The following is a 14,483-nucleotide window of genomic DNA, read 5'->3' as shown; positions in this document are numbered from 1 at the left end:
TCAGGGCTGGTGGCTGAAGGGAGCAGAGGTGCCACCAAGAGCTCGTGACTGGGATCCCTCCAGGGCCTGAGGCAGCTGTCCTGACTGGCCGGAGCCTTCCTGGCTCTGCTGCTACCCGGAGGAGCCGCCTGAGCACACCTGGCCTGACTTCCCTGAGGAGCTGCTGGAGCTGCCACCAAGCCCCGGCGGAGAGGAGCCTATGCTGATTGACTGGCCTGGACCCGGTGCAAGTGACGAGGTAGGCCCTGAGGGGGAAAGTGGAAGCAGCCCGGGGGTAGCCGACCCCTGTCAGGCTGCAGACATGGAGGTACCCATGTCAGTGTGTTGCGGTCAGGACCCCACTGACCAGCAGCAGTGATAGTCGCTGCTAGGGCCCCGGGCTGGGACACAGTGGAGTGGGTGGGCCTGTGTCCCCCCTGCCACCCCACTTGCGGCTGGCAGTTTCCCCTCACCCAATGCTCTGGTCTAAGGACCTGGGCCTATATAACGACTGTTTGCTGCTGGGCCCCTGCACCACGGGGCCTGAGCTCCCTCTGTGCTGTTTGCTGCTGGGCCCCTGCACCACGGGGCCTGAGCTCCCTCTGTGCTGTTTGCTGCTGGGCCCCCTCATTGTGCTGTTTGCTGCTGGGCCCCCTCATTGTGCTGTTTGCTGCTGGGCCCCTGCACCACAGGGCCTGAGCTCGCTCAATGTGCTGTTTGCTGCTGGGCCCCCTCATTGTGCTGTTTGCTGCTGGGCCCCTGCACCACAGGGCCTGAGCTGGCGCATTGTGCTGTTTGCTGCTGGGCCCCTGCACCACAGGGCCTGAGCTCATTGTAATGTTTGCTGCTGCACAGCCCATTGTAACAGTGGATGCGGAAAGAGTAGGTGTGGCTCCCCTCCTGCCTCAGGAGGGTCGAGCCCCGGCCCAACCGATTACAGGGTCCTATAAAGGTAGCCAGCCAGTCAGGCAGCAGCAAGGACAGCTGCAGCGGCACAGCAGCTAGCGAACAGAGCTGTATGCAGAGGAGTTTCACTGGGAGTTGTGTTGGAAGAGCAGGTTTTTGTATTTTGTGGAGTTTGTATGTGTGGAGGGTGGTAGGGGCAGGGTGCTGGGGGAGAAGCTGAGCCCTGCTTAGGGGGCGGGGCTTATCTGCCTAGGGGTCTGTAGTGAGTGGGTGTGGCTCCCCTCCTGCCCAGCAGAGGGAATGCCCTTGCAGACACCCAGGTGGGTGGAGCCACCACCTGTCCCCGCCCCCTGGAAGTCAAGGGGCGGGACAGGAAGTAGAAAAGGAGGCTGCCAGAGCTCAGTCAGGGCTGGTGGCTGAAGGGAGCAGAGGTGCCACCAAGAGCTCGTGACTGGGATCCCTCCAGGGCCTGAGGCAGCTGTCCTGACTGGCTGGAGCCTTCCTGGCCCTGCTGCTACCCGGAGGAGCCGCCTGAGCACACCTGGCCTGACTTCCCTGAGGAGCTGCTGGAGCTGCCACCAAGCCCCAGCGGAGAGGAGCCTATGCTGATTGACTGGCCTGGACCCAGTGCAAGTGACGAGGTAGGCCCTGAGGGGGAAAGTGGAAGGAGCCTGGGGGTAGCCGACCCCTGTCAGGCTGCAGACACGGAGGTACCCATGTCAGTGTGTTGCGGTCAGGACCCCACTGACCAGCAGCGGTGATAGTCGCTGCTAGGGCCCCGGGCTGGGACACAGTGGAGTGGGTGGGCCTGTGTCCCCCCTGCCACCCCACTTGCGGGTGGCAGTTTCCCCCTCACCCAATGCTCTGGTCTAAGGACCTGGGCCTATATAACGACTGTTTGCTGCTGGGCCCCTGCACCACGGGGCCTGAGCTCCCTCTGTGCTGTTTGCTGCTGGGCCCCTGCACCACAGGGCCTGAGCTGGCACATTGTGCTGTTTGCTGCTGGGCCCCCTCATTGTGCTGTTTGCTGCTGGGCCCCTGCACCACAGGGCCTGAGCTCATTGTAATGTTTGCTGCTGCACAGCCCATTGTAACAGTGGATGCGGAAAGAGTAGGTGTGGCTCCCCTCCTGCCTCAGGAGGGTCGAGCCCCGGCCCAACCGATTACAGGGTCCTATAAAGGTAACCAGCCAGGCAGGCAGTAGCATAGACAGCTGCAGCTGCACAGCAGCCAGCGAACAGAGCTGTAAACAGGCAAGTTTCACTGGGAGTTCTGTTGAAGGAGCAGGTTTTTGTATTTAGTGGAGTTTGTATGTGTGGCGGGTGGTAGGGGCAGGGTGCTGGGAGAGAAGCTGAGCCCTGCTTAGGGGGTGGGGCTTATCTGCCTAGGGGTCCTATAAAGGTAACCAGCCAGTCAGTGGCATAAACAGCTGCAGCGGCACAGCAACCAGCAAACAGAGCTGTAAACAGGGGAGTTTCACTGGGAGTTTTCAGGGGAGACTTAGACCTAGGCAGAAGAACTGACAGGCTAGTGAAGGGAAGGGTTGGTGGTCCCCCATTTTTGGGGTTGGGAAGGAATTTTCTTCCAGGGCAGATTGGGAGAGGCCCTGGAGGTTTTTCGCCTTCCTCTGCAGCATGGGGCACGGGTCACTTGCTGGAGGATTCTCTGCAGCTTGAGGTCTTCAAACTGCGATTTGGGGACTTCAATAATTCAGACATAGGCTAGGGGTTTGTTATAGAAGTGGATGGGTGAGATTCTGTGGCCTGCGTTGTGCAGGAGGTCAGACTAGATGATCATAATGGTCCCTTCTGACCTTAAAGTCTGAGTCTATGAACAGGGAATTACCAAGTGATCCATCCACTGTCACCCATTCCCAGCTCCTGGCAAACAGAGGCCAGGGACACGATCCCTGCTCATCCTGACTCATAGCCGTTGATGGACTCATCCTCCATGAATTGACAGTAACTCTCCACTTAACATCCTCTCGCTTAACATTGTTTCAATCTTATGTCCCTGCTCAATTACAGAACATGCTGTATTTAAAGTTCTGCAATGCTTCGCTATAATGGCGTTTGGCTGCCTGCTTTGTCCACAGTCGGCAGCCCCCCATCAGCTCTCCTATGCCCCCCCAGCACTTCCCGCCTGCCAGCAGACCCCGCGGATCAGTGCCTTCCCCCACGGCCTCCTGCCTGTGGCAATCAGCTGGCTTGTGGCGTCCGGGGACAGGGAGTGAAGACTCATTGTGAAGGCTCCCCCTCCCTCCCCTGCTTCCAGATGCTGCAAGCCAGCTGATTGCTGCGGGCAGGAGTGAGGCGCTGGTGTGTGAAGTAAAGGGGAAGGAGCGGGGAGGAAGAGGCAGGTTAAGGATGGGGGTTTGGGGGAAGAGGCAGCAGAGGGTTGAGGCCCCCGACCCTGGTGCTTGCAGAGAGGGGAAGCTGCTGCTGCTCCTGTGCAATGTGCTTCTCCTAGCCTACAGCACCTTCAGCCTCCTTGCCGGCCTCATTGTCGCCAGTGCCAGTGGGCTGTGCCCGTGTGGGGTAAGGCGGGGGCACCCCCCCAACTACAGTACTGTACTGTATGGCAAAAAATAATTCCCTGCAGCGTAACCCCCCCCATTTACATTCATTCTTATGGGGAAATTGGACTTGCTTAACATCGTTTCACTTTAAGTCGCATTTTTCAGGAACATAACGAGAACGTTAAGTGAGGAGTTACTGTACCTAGTTCTTGAACCCCATTATAGTCTTAGCTTTCACAGCATTCTCTGGCCAGGAGCTCCAAAGGCTGAGTGTGCGTTGCGTGCTTTTTAATTGTATCTATAAAGGTGTAATGGGAGACGAACCTACACAAGACTGCAGATTCCGATGATAACTTCTGTTTTTCCCTCTTGTGTTGTGCTTAGTACCATGGAGAAAGAAGTGAAGGGTAAGAGCCCACCCCAATTGTGAGATGGAAGGCGCCCAAGAGCCGTGAGACAGTGAGCGTTGTTGATTCCAGGCTATGCAGATGCCATGAAGCTGGGAGTGGAGAAGATGTCACCATCAGTGAGATAAGTTGTCTGGTTTGGTGAAGACTCTGTTTAACAGCCCACCTGCCTCCAGGCCAGGACTTGTCATTAGCTGGGGCTGGGTTTGTAAGAAAAGGTTCCTAACTAGTGGTTACGAGGGAGACAAGGTCCCCCATTTTCAGGGGCTGGTCATTTTTCTGTCCACAAGCAGTGTGTCCTCTGCTGCAGAAGGTTGGATCCAGGGGGATGATTCCAGCTCGTGAGTTTCTTGACTCCCTCCCATGTTGTTCTCTCTCTCTCCTCTGTGTTGGCCAACACATGCTCTCTGTCCTTGCCTCTTCTTGTGCTGTCTCCCTTAGTAGGACACGGGTAGGTGTGGATCCCCACAGGCTAGGTCTCAGGAGCCAGGAAGAAGTAGGAGGGGATGAAAATCATGTGGGGTCGTGGGTGCAAGAGTGGAGGCAGGTATTGTAAAATATCTAGCACGGTAGCATGTTGGACAGTGATGGCTCTTCCATAGGTGGTTTGCTGTTCTTGCAGAGGTCTGCTCAAGGCCCATGGAGCCGCCCCAGACAGAGGAGAAGCAGCTGGAGGAACCAGACCTGCACAATCTAGATGTTTTTCACTTGGCAGTGGAGCTAAGGAGTGCTCTTGTGATATTCGAGGAGCAGGTGTGTTTTTGTGAAATCTCTCTCCATCCAGTATCTGCTGTGATAGACCCAGGTCAGTTGTGAACAGCAGAGTTGTAGAAGGGAGATAAACCTGCCTCTGGATAAGTACTTTTCTGTTCCCTGAGTGACCAGAGCAGGGGCTGCTCCAGGCTAATGAGAACACCTGACTCCAATTAACCTGCTAAGAGTCAGGTGAGGCTGTTAAGCGTGTGACTCTAATTAAGCAGTCGGTGTTTGGAATCCCTCATCTGTAGTGGCTTCAGTTTTGTTCAGAGGCTGTGAATTTCCTCATTGAACACGGTGCTCTGTGGGATTCAGATGAGGGAGAGGTACAAGTCTCCTGTGCAAAGTTAGTATTTTGGATGTAGGTGCAGTGGGCTGCTTTTTAGTTGTAGTGCTAACGCTGTAATTGGAGGAGGGTTGAGGATGGAGCTCTGGGGTGCGGTAGATGCGAGAAGAAGAAACTATGCATGTTGCTGACTGAGATGGTAACTGATTTGTTTTTCCCCCTTGTGCTGGGTTTAGTACCAAGGGAAAAGAAGTGGAGGGTCCGAGTCTGCTCCCCTCATGCGATGGAAAGCAAGTAAGAGCAGGGAGACAGCGAACATTACTGATGCCAGGCAAGAGCCGTCCAGCTTGGAGCCGAGCAGCCGTCACCGTCAGTGAGAGAAGTGTCTTGTTAGGTGAGGGCTCTGCTCGCTTGCCACTTGGCTTCAGGTACGGATACCCAGTTAGCTACGGCTCGGTGTGTAACAATGTTCCTGACGAGCTGTGGATATGTGGGAGACAAGGTCCCCATTTTTAGCATCAGCTCATTTCTCTGTTCACAAGCAGTGTGTCCTCTGCAGAAAAGCTTGGATCCAGGAGGATGATTCCAGGTGAGGAGTTGCTTGCCTTCCTCCCGTGTTAATCTCTTTTCTCTGTGTGTTGGCCAACACACTCTCTCTGAATCTGTCCTTGCCTCATTTTGTGCTGTCTTGCTTCATGGCACATGGGCAGGTGTGCTAGGTGTGCTCCCCACAGGCTTGGTTCTCAGGAGTAATGAAGAAGTAGGAGGGGACAAAAATTGTGGGGTAGAAGGGATGAGTGGATTGGAGACTGTCGGTTTTGAGTCGGTCTGTGTTCATCAGGTGGGGCTGATGTAAATGGAATGGGAGAGGGAGCGAGAGATGTGAAGGTGTGTGAAATCTTGCCCTCAACTGTGTGTAATGCTGGATCATGCGTGGCTTTTGCAGCTGCGCTGGTACAGGAATTGTCCAGGAACCCTACCCGGAGGAGAGACTCTCAGAAGTGAACCTGATTAGCCTGAACATCCTTCTAAGCAGACATGAACAGTCCTGAGCTTTCTGCCTCCTGCATAAAAGGCTGTGAGTAAGCGCTGTACTTTTATTCACAGGCTGTGTGCTGCCTCGTTGGGTACAAGGCTCTGTGGGATTAAGGCTAGGGAGTGGCCAGAGTCTCCTGAGAAAGTGACTATTTTGGGTGCCATTACAATGGGTATCTTCGACTTGCAGTTGTAAAGTAGTAATGGGAGATGGGTTGAGGGTGAATCCCTGGGATATGGGAAATGAAGAGACTAGATGACATTGCAGATGGAGATTCTATTTTTTTTGTTTTTCCCTCCTCTGCTGGATTTGGTACCAAAGAAAAAAGTCATGTGCCAGTCTACTGCCCTCATGCGATGGAAAGCGAGCGAGAGCGATGAGACCGTGAGCATGGTTGATGCCACGCAAAAGCTGTCCATCTGGCAGCAGAAGAGCTGTCACTGTCAGTGAGAAGTGTCTGTCTGTTTTGGTGAGGGCTCTGCTCATGGCCCACGTTGATGCTGGTAGGGATGCCCCGTTAGCTAGGGCTGGGTTTGTAAGAAAAGGTTCCTGACTAGCTGTGGTTGTAAGAGACAAGGTTCCCAATTTCAGGGGCTAATGATTCCTCGGGTCAGGAGCAGTGTGTCCTACGCAGCAGAAAGTAGCATCTAGAGGATGACTCCAGGTGTCGAGTTACTTGCCTTCCTCCCATGTTTCTGTCTTCTGTATTGTGTTGGCCAACACTCTTGCTCTTTCATTCTCCCTTCCTTGCCTTTCCTGGTGCCGTCTCCCTACGTAGGACGCGGGAAAAGGGTACTAGGTGTGCATCCACACAGTCTATCTTTGGGACCCATGAAGAATTAGGAGGGTATGAAAATCATGCATATTAGTGGGTGCCACAGTGGAGCAGTGTCTGTGGGTGTTGACTTGGTCTTTAATCATCGCCTGGGGCTGATGTAGACCAAATGAGAGAGAGAGAGGCAGATTAGGGCAAGATTTCACATACCTTCAGAGCTTTGTGTAATGCTGACTCATCCTTGGCTTTTGCAACTGCACTGGCAGAGGAATTGTCCAGGAGCGCTGTCTGGAGGAGAGACTCTCAAAAGTGGACCTGAACATCCTTCTAAGCAGACGTGAACAGTCCTCAGCTTTCTGCCTTCTGCATAACTGGCTGTGAGTAAGCGGTCGGTGCCAGTGGAATACCTCATCTATACTTGGTGTAGTATTCTTCACAGGCCGTGTGTCTCCTTGTTGAGTGCGGGGGTCTGTGGTATTAAGGCTGGGGAGGGGCCAGAGTCTGCTACGCAGAGTGACTGTCGGGTGCTATTGCAAGGGCTGCTTTTTGGTTGTAATGCTAAAGTTGTAATGGGAAGAGTGAGGGCGGAGCTCTCCCGTGTGGGAGAGGTGAAAAGAGCCAATGTGACATTTGCCTACTGAGATGGTAACTTGCTTGTTTTTCTCCTTGTGTGGGGTTTAGTACCAAGGGAAAAGAAGTCGCGTATCAGTCTACTGTCCTCATGCGAAGGAAAGCGAGACCGACGAGACCGCGATCATTGTCGAAATCAGGCATTAGCTGTACATCTGGGAGCGGAGCAGTCACCGCTGTCAGTGAGATAAATGTCTGGTTTGGTGAGGGATCTGCTCATGGCCCACCTGGCTCCAGGTAGGGATGCCCCATTAGCTGGGGCTGGGTTTGTAAGAAAAGATTCCTGACTAGCTGCTGTTATGAGGGAGACAAGGTTCCCATTTTCAGGGGCTGGTTATTGGTCTGTTCACAAGCAGTGTGTCCTCTGCAGCAGAAGGTTGGATCCAGGGGGATGAATCCAGCTGGTGAGTTTCTTGCCTTGCTCTTTCTCTCTCTCTGTCTCTTCTCTAGTGTGTTGGTCAACACTCTTTCTCTCTGTCTATGTCCTTGCATCTCCTTGTGCTGTCTCCCCTCATAGCACACAGGCAGGTGTGCTACATGTGATTCCCCACAGGCTAGGTCTCGGGAGCTATGAACAAGTAAGAGGGGATGAAAATCATGCAGGTAGTGGGCACTAGAGTGGAGTGTAGACTGTCGATGTTGACTTGGTTACTGTTCATCAAGTGGGGCTGATGTAGATGGGACGGGAGAGGGAGGCAGGCATGAGGGCAAGATTAAATGCACTAATAGAGCTCTGTGTAGTGATAATGGTACTTACTTGACTTTATTAGTTTGCAGAGGAATCATCCAGGAGCTCTCGCCAGACGAGAATATGCAGAAGTGGACCTGAGCAGCCTGGACATACTTTTAAGGAGACATTAATAGTCCTCATCTTTCTGCCTTTTGCATAACTGCCTGTGAGTAAGAGGTGAGCACTTTCAATTCCTCACCTCTACTCGCTGTAGTTTTCTTCACAGGCCGTGTGCTTCCTCGTTTGTTATGAGACTCTGGGATTAAGGCTGGGGAAGGGGACAAGAATCTCCTGAACAAAGTCACTATTTTGGGACAAAGTGTACCTAGATTTCCAGAAAGCCTTTGATAAGGTCCTTCACCAAAGGCTCTTATGTAAATAAAGTTATCATTGGAAAAGAGTGAAGATCCTTCTATGGATTGAGAACTGCTTAAAAGACAGGGAACAAAGGGTAGGAATTAATGGTAAATTGAGAATGGAGAGGGGTAACTAGTTGTGTTCCCCAAGGGTCAGTGCTAGGACCGATCCTATTCAATTTACTCATAAATAATCTGGAGAAAGGTGAGGTGGCAAAGATTGCAGATGATACTAAACTGCTCAAGATAGTTCATGGGAACCTTTTGAAGTTCTTAACAGTGTTTATTGGGTTTAACTAAGTGATTGGGCAACAAAATGGCAAATGAAATTTCTTCTTTGAGTGATTGCTCCTATGCATTCCAGTTAGGTGTGCGCGCCGCGTGTGCACGGCATCTCGGAACTTTTTTACCCTAGCAACTCCGGCGGGCCGGCTGGGCGCCCCCTGGAGTGGCGCCACTATGGCGCTGAATATATACCCCGGCCCGTCCGCTCCTCAGTTCCTTCTTACCGCCCGTGACGGCCAGTTGGAACTGTGGAGTGCTCTTTGTCCTCCAAGACCCTAGCTCTCGCTTGTTGTTTGTATATAGTTAGTTTAGTCATTAGTTTACAGTAGTTAGTTAGTTAGTGTTAATAGATAAGGTAAAAGGGGGGGGTTTCCCCTTTTGCCTCACCCGGTGCAGGCTCATGCCCAAAGCACCGGGCTTTAAGCCCTGCGCTGAGTGCCAGAGGCCTATGCCCGTCGGAGACCCGCACGACGCCTGTCTCCGTTGTCTGGGCGAAGGGCACAGAACAGATAGGTGTTCGCTCTGTTCTAAGTTTAAACCGCAGACTCGGAAAGAGCGGGATATCTGCTTGAAGCAGCTCTTGATGGAAGCGTCGCTCCAGCCACCGCCACCGTCCGCCGGCACCGCGAGCTTCCTCAGTACAGAGCGCACCGGCGGCACCGAGCCGCTCCAGCTCCGCGGCACCGAAGCCTCAGAAAGCGGCTACGTAGTCTCGGCACCGCTCGCTGTCGCCTTCAAACAAGCAGAGACTGGCAAAGGCACTGGCGCAGGCTCACGCTGAGGACTTGGCGAAAGCGGTTGCGCTCCTGGCGGCCCCCGCGGTGACCGAGCACAAGCCGTGCACCGGTCCTTTGCTAATGTAGCTACAACTAATCAAGAGATCTTCGGAAAATTATCCACGATGATCCTAAGATGTCCACGCAGTGTGCAGCGGCAGTCAAAAAAGCAAACAGGATGTTGGGAATCATTAAAAGAGGAATAGAGAATAAGGCAGAGAATATTTTACTGTCCTTATATAAATCCATGGTACTTCCACATCTTGAATACTGGGTGCAGATGTGGTCTCCTCATCTCAAAAAAGATATACTGGCATTAGAAAAGGTTCAGAGAAGGGCAACTAAAATGATTAGGGGTTCAGAATGGATTCCATATGAGGAGAGATTAAAGAGGCTAGGACTTTGCAGCTTGGAAAAGAGGAGATTAAGGGGGCATATGATAGAGGTGTATATAAAATCAAGAGAGGTGTGGAAAAACTGAATAAGGAAAATTATATTATAGGAAGTAATTATAAGAACTAGGGGCCACCAAATGAAATTAATGGGCAGCAGGTTTAAAATAAATAAAAGGAAGTTATTCTTCACGCAGCGCACAGTCAACTTGTGGAACTCCTTGCCTGAGGAGGTTGTGAAGGCCAGGACTATAACAGGGTTTAAAAGAGAACTGGATAAATTTGTAGAGGTTAGGTCCATTAATGGCTATTAGCCAGGATGGGTAAGGAATGATGTCCCTAGCCTCTGTTTGTCAGAGGGTGGAGATGGATTGCAGGAGAGAGATCACTTGATCATTACCCATTGGGTTAATTCCCTCTGGAGCACCTGGCAATGGCCAGGATACTGGGCTGGATGGATCTTTGGTCTGAGCCAGTTTGGCCATTCTTATGTTTTTATGGGTGCCTTTACAATGGGTGCCTTCCAGTTGCAATTGTAAAGTAGTAAAGGGAGATGGGTTGAGGGCGGAGGGCTGGGATACGAGAGATGTGAAATGAAGAGACTACGTGACATTGCAGTTGGAGATGCTAATTTTTTTTGTTTCCCTCCCTCTGCTGAGATTAGTAGCAAGGAAAAAGTCATGGTCGGTCTACTGTCCTCATGAGATGGAAAGTGAGCGAGAGCGACGAGACCACGAGCATTGTCGAAATCAAGCATTAGCCGCGCATCTGGGAGCGGAGCAGCTACTGCTGTCAGTGAGAAGTGTCTGTTCTGGTGAGAGCTCTGCTCACGGCCCACCTGGCTTCAGGTAGGGACATCCTGTTAGTTGGGCCTGGGTTTGTAACAAAATGTTCGTGACTAGCTGTGGTTATGAGGGAGACTGGGTCCCCATTTTCAGGGTCTACTCATTTCTCTGCTTACAAGCAATGTGGCCTCTGCAGAAAAGGTAGGTTCCAGGTGGCGAGTTACTTGTCTTCCTCCTGTGTTTTTTTTCTCTCTCTCTTCTCTAGTGTTGGCCAACACACTCTGTCAGTCTGTCCTTGCCTCTTTTTCTGCTGTTTCACTTCATTGCACACAGGCAGGTGAGCTAGCTGTGTATCCCCAGAGGCCAGGTCTTGGGGAAGCATGGCGAAGTAGGAGAGCAAGAAAACAACGCAGGGGAGTGAGTGTGAGAGTGGAGCGGTGACTGTTGCTGTTAACTCGGTCTCTGTTCATCATGTGGGGCCAATGCAGATGGAATGGAAGAGCGAGGAAGGATTGAGGGCAAGATTTCAAGCACCATTAGAGCTCTGTGTAGTGATGGCTCATGATTGGTTTTTGCAGCTGTTGTGGCAGAGGAATTGTCCAGGAGCCCTAGCTGGAGAAGGAAGAGACAGAAGTGGACCTGAGCAGCTTGGACATCCTTTTAAGCAGACACAAACAGTCCTCAGCTTTGTCTCTTGCATAATTGGCTGTCAGTAAGCGGTATGTACTTTGAATTCCTTCGCTGTACTTGCTGTCATAAGGCCATGTGCTTCCTCATTGGGTATGTGACTATTTTAAGTGTAGGTGCAATGGTCTCATTTTTCATTGTAGTGCTAAAGGTGTGATGGAAAGAGTTGAGGGCGGAGCTCCACCATGTGGGAGAGGGGAAAAGAAGAGCCGATGAGACATTGCCTACTGAGATGGTAACTTACTTGTTTTTTCCCCCCTTATGCTGGGTTTAGTACCAAGTGAAAAGAAGTCAGTTTACTGCCCTCATGCGATGGAAAGCGAGCGAGAGCGACGAGACCTCGAGCATTGCTCATGCCAGGCAAGAGCTGTCCATCTGGGAGCGGAACAGCTGCCACTGTCACTGAGAAGTGTCTGTCTTGCTGAGGGGTTCTGCTCACAGCCCACCTGGCTCCAGGTAGGGACACCCCCATCAGCTGGGGCTGGATTTATAAGAAAATGTTCCTCACTAGCTTTGATTATGAGGGAGACAAGGTCCTCATTTCTGTGTCCAGTAGCTGTGTTCCCTCCTCAGCAGAAGATTGGATCCAGGAGGATGACACCAGGTGGTGAGTTGCTTGCCTTGCTCCCATGATTCTCTCTCCCTTGTCTAGTGTTGGCCAACACTTTCTTTCTCTCTCTCCTTCTGCTGTCTCCCTTCATAGCACACAGGCAGGGGTGCTAGGTGTGCATCCCCACAGGCTAGGTCTCCTGGATCCATGAAGTAGGAGGGGACGAGAATCATGCTGGGGAGTGGAGTGGTGACTATCGGTGTTAACTGCATCTCTGTTCATCGAGTAGGGCAGATGTAGATGGAATGGGAGAGGGAGGCAGGGATGAGGGCATTCATAGAGCTCTGTGTAGTGATAATGCTTGGTTGGCTTTATTAGTTTACAGAGGAATCGTCCAAGAGCCTTAGCCGGAGGAGAGGGTGGCAGAAGTGAAGCTGAGCTGCCTGCACATCCTTCTAAGGAGACAGGAACAGTCCTCGGCTTTCTGAATTCTGCATAACTGTCTGTGAGTAAGAGGTCAGTGATTTCAATTCCTCACCTCTACTCACTGTAGTTTTCTTTACAGGCAGGGCCAGCTCAGGCAGGGCCACCAGAGCAGCAAAACGGGAAAAAATGGCGTAGCTGGAGTGGCAAAGCTGGTGGTGGTGGTGGTGGGGGGGAACATGGCGCGGCTGGAGTGGCAAAGGGGGGGCGGGGGGAGAAACGACACGGCCGGCAAAGCAGGGGAAAAACAAAACAAAAACCCCTACAGGGCGACCGGCGCCAGGGGACTCTGTGTTGCAGAGTGCGTGCCCCGTCTAATGGAGTAGGTAGCGGGGAGGAGAGAGAAGGGGGGCGGCCAGTGCTTCAGCGGGGCGCTTACCTTGCGGCCCCGACTGCCGCGCTGCCTGCCGGGAGGGCTCCGCTCCACTCCGGTCAGCGGGGAGGGAAGGACGCGGGCTGCCCTGCTGAGCTTGCTGCAGGGAGCTCCCCCTCCTCCGCGCCACCACCCCTACAGGACAGCTGGAACAGCGAACAATGACGACAACAAAAAGCAGCTGTGCTGTCCTAGGTTTGGGTGGAAGCAGCCCTGTAGAATGTGCTGCCCCAAGTACGAGCTTGCTCAGCTGGTGCTTGGAGCTGGCTCTGTTTACAGGCCCTGTGCTTCCTCGTTGAGTACCGGGCACTGTGGTATTAAGTCTGGGGAAGGGACAAGAGTCTCCTAAGCAAAGTAACTTCTAGTTGCAGGTGTAAAGTAGTAATGGAGGATGGGTTGAAGGCACAGCTGTGGGATACAGGAGATATGAAATTAAGAGACTACGTGACCTGGCTGACGGAGATGGTAACTTGTTCCTTTTTCCCCTTCTGCTGGCTTTGGTACCAAGGAAAAAGTCACACGTCAGAGTCTACTGCCCTCATGCGATGGACAGTGAGTGAGAGCAGCGAGCCTGTGAGCATTGTTCAGGCCAGGCAAGAGCCGTCCATCTGGGAGCCGATCAGAGGCCACTGTCACTGAGAAGTGTCTGGTTTGGTGATTGCTCTGCTCACGGCTCAGCTCCTGGTAGGGACGCCCCATTAGCAAGGTCTGGGTTTGTAAGAAAAGGTTCCTAACTAGTGGTTATGAAGGAGACAAGGTCCCCATTTTCAGGGGCTGCTCATTTCTCTGGCCAGGAGGGGTGTCTCCTCTGCAGCAGAAGGTTGGATCCAGGGGGATAACTCCAGCTCGTGAGTTTCTTGACTCCCTCCCATGTTTTTTCTCTCTCTCTGTTGGCCAACACACACTCTGTCTCTCACTGTCTCTGTCCTTGCTGCTTCTTGTGCTGTCTCCCGTCATAGGACACGGATAGAAGTGCTAGGTGTGCATCCCCACAGGCTAGATCTCGGGAGCTATGAACAAATAGGAGATGAAAATCATGCGGGGCAGTGGGTGCTAGAGTGGAGCGGTGTCTGTGGATGTTGACTCAGTCTCTGTTCATCGAGTCGAGCGGGTGTAGATGGGATGGGAGAGGGAGGCAGGGATGAGGGCAAGATTAAATGCACCAGTAGTGCTGTGTGTAGTGATGGTACTTACATGACTTTATTAGTTTGCAGAGGAATCATCCAGAAGCCCTCGCCGGATAAGAATATGCAGAAGTGGACGTGAGCAGCCTGGACATCCTTCTAAGGATCCTCTACAGTCCTCAGGTTTCTGCCTTCTGCCTAACCTGCTGTGAGTAAGCAGTGAGTGCTTGGAATTCCTCATCTGTACTCACTGTAATTTTCTTCATAGGCTGTTTCCTTCCTTGTTTGGTATGGGGCACTGTGGGATTAAGGCTGGGGAAGAGACCAGAGTCATACTTGCCAACTTTCACTGGGTAGATAAGAACCCTGAATTCACAATATTCCAAAAATCAAGCTAATCCTATTTCCAATAAGGCCAAAACAAGCCAATGCCTAAGAACCCCAACACTCAATGACTAGATCTCTCCTGACGTGCAGTCTGGGACTGTGGTGGGTCCACTGTGCACCCCTGACTCTCTCCCCCCTTTGCCCCTGCTTGCCGGAAGCAGCAAGCTACAACGAGCAATAAGCTACAGGCCAAAACCAAGCCCAATTTCTATGTTTTCCCCCTTGAGATTTGGGGTGTGTGTGGCCAGAGTCTGCTGTGCAA

General features: G+C 52.4%; 2 long non-coding RNA genes across 3 annotated transcripts in view; both read left to right on the top strand.

Annotated features, from left to right (window-relative positions):
* The first annotated feature begins 4,143 nt into the window (after positions 1-4,143).
* LOC123354703 lies at positions 4,144-5,929 on the top strand. Its single transcript, XR_006574827.1, has 3 exons — positions 4,144-4,563; positions 5,089-5,246; positions 5,799-5,929. It is a non-coding gene; the product is annotated as an uncharacterized LOC123354703 (long non-coding RNA).
* A 291-nt stretch (positions 5,930-6,220) lies between these two features.
* LOC123354720 overlaps positions 6,221-14,483 on the top strand; it is a 35,224-nt gene continuing 26,961 nt past the window's right edge. Inside the window, exons 1-4 of one of the 2 annotated variants that reach the window (XR_006574848.1) lie at positions 6,221-6,357; positions 6,930-7,040; positions 7,345-7,530; positions 8,064-8,122. This is a non-coding gene — a long non-coding RNA (uncharacterized LOC123354720). Of the gene's footprint in view, positions 6,358-6,929; positions 7,041-7,344; positions 7,531-8,063; positions 8,123-14,483 lie in introns of those variants that run through there. The other variant, XR_006574847.1, reaches the window with a different exon arrangement.

This window comes from Mauremys mutica, chromosome 22 (genome assembly GCF_020497125.1).
Source record: "Mauremys mutica isolate MM-2020 ecotype Southern chromosome 22, ASM2049712v1, whole genome shotgun sequence".
In the NCBI taxonomy this organism is placed as follows: Eukaryota; Metazoa; Chordata; order Testudines; family Geoemydidae; genus Mauremys; species Mauremys mutica.
The sequence above is the reverse complement of the archived record's forward strand: the minus strand, read 5'-3'. Positions and strand labels throughout refer to the sequence as shown.